Source organism: Thermobia domestica, chromosome 6 (genome assembly GCF_964235325.1).
Source record: "Thermobia domestica chromosome 6, izTheDome1.hap1.1, whole genome shotgun sequence".
In the NCBI taxonomy this organism is placed as follows: Eukaryota; Metazoa; Arthropoda; class Insecta; order Zygentoma; family Lepismatidae; genus Thermobia; species Thermobia domestica.
Window position 1 is genome coordinate 266,380,886 of NC_137459.1, and position 6,960 is coordinate 266,387,845.

Consider the following 6,960-nt stretch of genomic DNA (forward strand, 5'->3'; position numbering starts at 1 on the left):
ATTTTTTTCATTTTGATTCTCTTTCTAATTTACCCTTTAGTTCTCATCATCATTTTTTATCTAAGGCATATTGACCCATAATCAATATGAGAGTTGGCAATTTGAATGCTACTCCTAATAATATTAACACTTAAAGTCTTCAAAACACCCTTATTCCCGATTCCCAACCTCTCCAGTTCTTTTTTTTTTTTTTTTGCACTATTGGTCAGGGCTCCTCTTGCACCAAGAACAATTGGTGCAAAATTATCCACTTTCAATTTTTCTTTCACTTTATTTTTAATTTTTTCATATTTATTTTCTTTTTCTTGTTTTGCTACAATTTCGAAATTACTCTGTTCAAACCGTACCGTAACATCTATGATTGCAGCACCATCATTACTAGTAACAATTAAGTCAGGTTTAAACAATTCTTTTTCTACCTCAATTTCAGGCTCAACACTTATAGTGTAGTCCAATTTTTGTAACTCCTGACCAATAATCTCAACAACCTCATTATGCCTCTTAATAACTTTTTTTTTGTTTTCAGAGCACTTACATAAAATATGAGCTAAGGTTTCATTTTTAACATTACACCTCCTACATAAAGTATCAACATTGGGGTCAGCTTGCGCTAGGGCAACCCTAGTACCAAAAGTATTAGATCTTAATTTCAAGAAGTCTATGAAACCATTATCCTTGATCAAACCCTCATCAATCTCATAACCACTCAGAGATTCTTGTAAATTCACAATCAGGTTATCCAATATTAGGTTAAATAAAAGGGGGCTCAACGGGTCTCCCTGTTTAATCCCTCTGCTAACCTCAATCCTCAACATTTGTTCACCCCTAATATTAGACACCACTTCTCTGTACATATTGGAAATTAAAACACATATTTCCTTAGGACATCCCTTAGCCTCTATTATCCTGACCAACGCTTCGTGTGGAACGGTGTCGAAGGCTTTACTGATATCTATACCAAGCACCTTGATTCCTTTTCTTCTTTTGGAATCATACAAAAGCTGATTAAAAATAAAAGAATTGTCCATCGTACTTAGGTTTTAAAATATAACGAACGTCAAAAGGGCTTTACTAAAAACCAGTCTCAAGCGGTCGTCAATTATGGCGTTGAATATTCTATAATATATCAAACTAATTGTAATAGGACGCCAGTTTTTTGGATCCTGTAAATCACCCTTTTTTGGAATGAGGATTGTCCTGTTTTCTCTCCAGGATTGTGGTATAATTTGTGTTTTTAGGATCATGTTATATAAGAGAGTCAAAATTTCAATAACTTCGGGTTTATTTACATCTGATTTCGTGACTCCGTCACAACCAGGTGACGTATTATTTTTAATTTTCTTTATTTTAGATAAAACTTCCTCCATAGAGATAACTTTCAACAATTTTCTTTTATCTTCATCATTCATATCATTTTGCCTAAATTGAGTAGTACATTCACCCTTTTTTCCCCACAGGTGGCTGTACAGCTCAAAAATGTCATCATCTTTTGGTTTTAACCCTTCGTTACCTTGAAGGTTTTCCAAGTTGCCATCAATCACCGTATTTGCCAAAATTGCGGGATTTTTTTGTAGAGGTTCTGCGTTATCGCATAAGAATGAACTTTAGGTTTTGGCTTAACCATACCATTTCTTGGTCTTTTATCTTTATTTAATTTATCCCCATTATTCTTTCTTTTATTCAACGTTAACAGTTCAGTTAAAAGTAGAAAAAAGTTATTCAATATTTCTTCCGTTATTTTTTTCCCTGATTCTTCCAGGTCCCTTATATCCTGATATAAGTTCCAGAGAGAATCAGTCGATCCCATTTCATTTTTTTTCCAATAGAACATTATCATTTACACTTGTTATATTAGGTTCATTATTTTTCTTTTTTTCTATTAACCTTTCATTGTTTTTCTTCAAATTATTTTCCGATTCCTCGTCACTAATCAACAGCTCCTCTATGTTTTTAACTATGCTAGAGTTATCTAGATTTTCGTTTGTTACTGGAAGTGGAGTAGCTAGCAGTCTTTGAATTTCCTCTTGAGTGTTTCCAAATTGTACCATTACTGAATTCTGTAATTCAGTTCCTGGGAAAAATTGATAAAGTCGCTCCTGATCTTTATTAAATTGTGTCCATGAGAATTCAGGTTCCTCCAAATCATCACCCAATTTTACCCTAATTCCCTTTTCCTCCTTTCTGGTCTCACCTATTATACCTTTATCCTTACCAAATTTCGACCTTCTACCATCTCCCAAATTGGAGATTAATTCGTTCAGGTATGCGTCAATAAACTTTTCCTCCCTGGTAAAATAATGATCTTTAGATTTATAGTTGTTCTCAAGAAGCTTTCCTACAGTCTGCTGCTGGATAATTCTTCTTTTTATAGGAGTAACACTACTCCACGGTTTATTATTTCCAGTCGTTTGATAAATTTTAACTGACATCTCATTCTCGTCATTCTGCAAAATTACATCTATATTCCATTTTAAAGTTAAATTTTTATCATCTCCCAAACTATCATCAAGATGTGATGAGGATCTGATTGTTTCATTGCCCGCAATTAATTGCGATATTCCCTTACCAGGCGGTGTATCTAAATTTTCAGTCATCTTACTGTGTCCTTTTTCAATCATTTTCATTTCATCAGCTACATCATTACTTTTCATCCTATCAAATACCTCAACTTCAGAATCCTCACTATTATTTACATCGTCTTCAATATGCAATTCCGACAGGCCTTTAACCAAATTTAATTCTATATTAACATTATCCTTTTTTATTTGTTCTTCTTCATCCTCGGATGAGCTAGATAATTTCCTAACTATTCGTTTAATACGTCGACCAGGTCTGACTAACTCCGTTTCTATTTCATTGCCAATTCTTACTTTATCTTTGTTATCTATATGTTCTTGCTTTCCTGTTTGTTTATTATATTCAGTTGAATTTTTTATCCGTTTTGACCTTAACCCATACGCAACAGAATTCCGATCTTCCTCATTTTCAATATCCGAGTCACTCTGCACACTAAGTTTTCTCTTACCCCCGTTCTTTAGTTGATCTTTTTTCAAAAACCCGGCTTCCTTTGTAATATAACCCGATCTCGTTAAATGTTTTTTTATCCCTAATCTCTATCCGGAAAGCTATCAGCAATAATTTTATTTATGTCTTTTACGCCAATATTACCATTTACTATTTCTACAAATCTTTCTACCTCCTTATCTGTCCATTTAGGACCAGCGCCAGGTTTTTGTCTTTGTATCCTTCTATTGATCTCCACCAGTTTTTCTTCATTTCGTTCATACGGGTGTTCTTGTCTAGTGTGAGTGCCTCTACCATGCGAGGTTAAAAACCTCCTACCACAATAGTTACATTTATACTCTCCCAACTCAGGTTTCTCTCCAGGACATTTAGGCAAATGACAAGTAACATTATGAAATTTAGCAATTTTTTTCTAACACTTTTTGCATTCAAACTCAACCAGTCCTCTATGCTTTCCCTCTAAAGGAGAAATAAAACCTTTGACATTCCAAAAAATTTCCTTAGCATGATCTGGACACCTCAACTCATCATCCTCAATGGGATATTTGATTATCATAACCTGGTCCATTTTCAACAATAGCTGCTATTAGCTCTTGTCCATAATAAACTACATAGCGTATACACATATACATACATAAAAAACAAGTATATATATATATATATATATATATATATATATATATATATAATATATCTACAAATATTAAAATAATTATGTACAAGCGCTGTCAAACTACTATACTCTCCAGTTAATCCATTCTATAATCTTCTTCACTTTTCTTTTCTCTTTTTTTTCCTTTTTTAAATTTCCAATTATTTTTTCCCTCCTTTTGTTTTTTTCTTTTTTAATTATATTTTTTTTAATTTTCTCTTTCAAATAAATCCCAATTGTGACATCAATAAAATAACCTACATATAATCATCACAATATCATTCAACATTAGCAAGCCCCTTGCCCAAATCAAAACAATAATCAGCAAAAAAAACACCTTTATAACCTTATTCTAATTTAACACAGAGTATCTTATTTAAGTTTTAAACTTAAATTATATCTAAACAAGTGTTGTGATACATATGAAATTTTCCATCCTTAATATTTTGCATACCACCCATTCAAAAAAGCAAACATCATTTACATTCGTTAATCGTATTTAGAATAAAAATAATTTTTAATCTTGTTGACAACTCAACAAGGTCGTAATCAAGTTTTTAACCCGTATTTGAGTTTTACCATTAAATAATTTTATTATTTCTTTTGTGAAGTTTACCAAATTTAGCCCACATCCTTAAAAACGTAGCACAAGTTTGAGAAAACAATATTCACTACAATTTATTTATTAATTTAAAAATAATAATAGTTTTAAATTTTGCTGAAGACGCAACCAAAAGTTTTGCCGAACCTGGCAACGCGTTTTAATCCATATTTAAAATTTAAAGGTGAATAACTTTTTTATTTCTTTTGTGATGTGTACAAATTTCACTCAATAAATTAACAACATGGCACAAATATAACCAATCAATTTCGCAAAAGTCGGGTTTAAAATAATAAAGATTTTTTATTTTTATTAATAACTCAAGTCGTCAACAAATTTTGACCCGTATCTAAATTTTAAAGTAAATAATTTTATTATTTCTTATGTGAAGTGAACCAAACTTTACACAATTCATTAGAAACGTAGCACAAGTTTGAAAAAACAAAGTTAACTAAGAATTATTTCTTGGATTGAAGATAATAAAAGTTTTTTAAATGCTGCTGATGAAACAACCAAAGTCTCGCCGAACCTGGCAACACGTTTTAATCCATATTTAAGATTTAGAGTTGAATAACTTTTTTTATTTCTTTTGTGATGTGCACTAAATTTCACACAATAAATTAGCAGCATGGCACAAATATAACAGAATAATTTCGCACCAATCCACCATTTAGTTTTAAAATTATTCCAAATATTTTTTTCCTGTTGACACAGTAGCAAACATGCAACAAGATTGTCAACAAGATTCAAAAATTTTTTAAGTGCTTATTTAACTTAAGAGAGTCATAGTTACTCCCGCCGTTTACCCGCGCTTGCTTGAGTTTCTTCACGTTGACATTTAGACCACTGGGCAGAAATCACATTGCGTCAACACCCGTTAGGGCCATTGCAATGCTTTGTTTTAATTAGACAGTCGGATTCCCCCGGTCCGTGCCAGTTCTGAGTTGATCGTTGAATGGCAGCCGACAAGACACCGAGCCGTAGCCCGGCGCTCCCAGCAAGGAAGTTCCGTGGGAGGCCAAGGCACGGAACCGAACTCGGTTAAGGAACAAGGTGAAACCCTTGAAAGTCACCTCGCCCAGGCCCAGCACGTCAACGAACAACCCACTTCCCGACCAATCCTGACTAGCCCCGATCCTCAGAGCCAATTCCGAAGTTACGGATCGGATTTGCCGACTTCCCTTACCTACATTAATCTATCGACTAAAGGCTCTTCACCTTGGAGACTTGTTGCGGATATGGGTACGATCGGGCGCGACACCTCCACGTGTCCCTCTCTCGGATTTTCCAAGGATTTTCGGATTTTCGGAGTCCCAACCCCCGAAAGAGTAAAAGATCAACCTGAAAGTGCGGTCTACACAGATGTCTCTAAATCTCTAATCCGGGGTTTCAGGTACCATCCGTTTACCCCCGAACGGTTTCACGTACTCTTGAACTCTCTCTTCAAAGTTCTTTTCAACTTTCCCTCACGGTACTTGTTCGCTATCGGTCTCGAGGTCATATTTAGCCTTAGATGGAGTTTACTACCCACTTAGGGCTGCACTTTCAAGCAACCCGACTCTGAGGAGAGGTCTTCCCGAGAACTGAAAAGGTCGCACGGGCCTGGCACCCTCTATGGGCAGTGACTCCATTCAAGACAGGCTTAGACACGCCTCAAGAACTCGGGAGAATCGACCCTCCCTAACACCACATTTCTCAACAGCCAACGACTGCGAGATTCGGTGCTGGGATCTTCCCTGTTCGCTCGCCGTTACTAAGGCAATCCTTGTTAGTTTCTTTTCCTCCGCTTATTAATATGCTTAAATTAAGCGGGTAATCTCACCTAATCTGAGGTCGAGCGCCAAAAACACAGCGCGCCTGAAGGCTCGCGCACAACAGGACTTTTCAATTTACAAGATGTAGGCCGCCAAGGTAAGTCAGGGGTCACCCCCTGACCCCTTGCCGGGCACCTCGTACTGAAGCTTATCCAGGAATAGAGGAAAATTGAAATATCAAGACTCAGAGGCCCAATTACCTTGTTCGCCAGCCAGCCTTGCGCCGGCCCAGGCTAGATAATTGAACTCCAAAAACCCTCGTTCGCCCTGAATGCTTCGAGAGAGATTAATCTCATGTCTACAAAACTCAGAGGCCCAATTACCTTGTTCGCCAGCCAGCCTTGCGCCGGCCCAGGCTAGAGAATTGCATGGACACAAAACAGTCTCGTTCCCATCGAAAGGGGTTTGGCAAGGATGAAATCCAAGGACCAAGTTCCCCAATTCACTTAGGAACTTTCGTCGAGACAAAACCTGCCTCAACAGGCGGATGTAAACCACCAGCCTTTGCTGCTCATTTAAGACGACCGCTGTCGCGGAAGCCCAAGAAAACACAGTTTCCATTCCCCGGACCCATGGTCACAAGAGGTTACCAACAAGAAAGTCAAGCCTTGCGCGAGACCCCTTGCCAGGCCCCTTACACATGGCCAAAGCATCACTACCGACGTAGCGAGAGGCCGTGGGGTCATCCGAAAAACTTCCACCGCCAGGATAAAGTTACCAACCCTCAGATAGGTGTGACCCAGAAGAGATCCTGGGTCGCAATGTGCGTTCGAAACGTCGATGTTCGTGTGTCCTGCAGTTCACACTCTTTCGCGCAGCTAGCTGCGTTCTTCATCGACCCACGAGCCAAGTGATCCCCGTTCAGGGTT

The 6,960-nt window shown here is 37.1% G+C and overlaps 1 non-coding gene across 1 annotated transcript; it reads right to left on the reverse strand.

Moving 5' to 3' along the window:
- Positions 1-6,809: 6,809 nt before the first annotated feature.
- On the reverse strand, positions 6,810-6,960 carry LOC145688747 (5.8S ribosomal RNA). The gene has a single exon (XR_014131978.1). It is a non-coding gene; the product is annotated as a 5.8S ribosomal RNA (ribosomal RNA).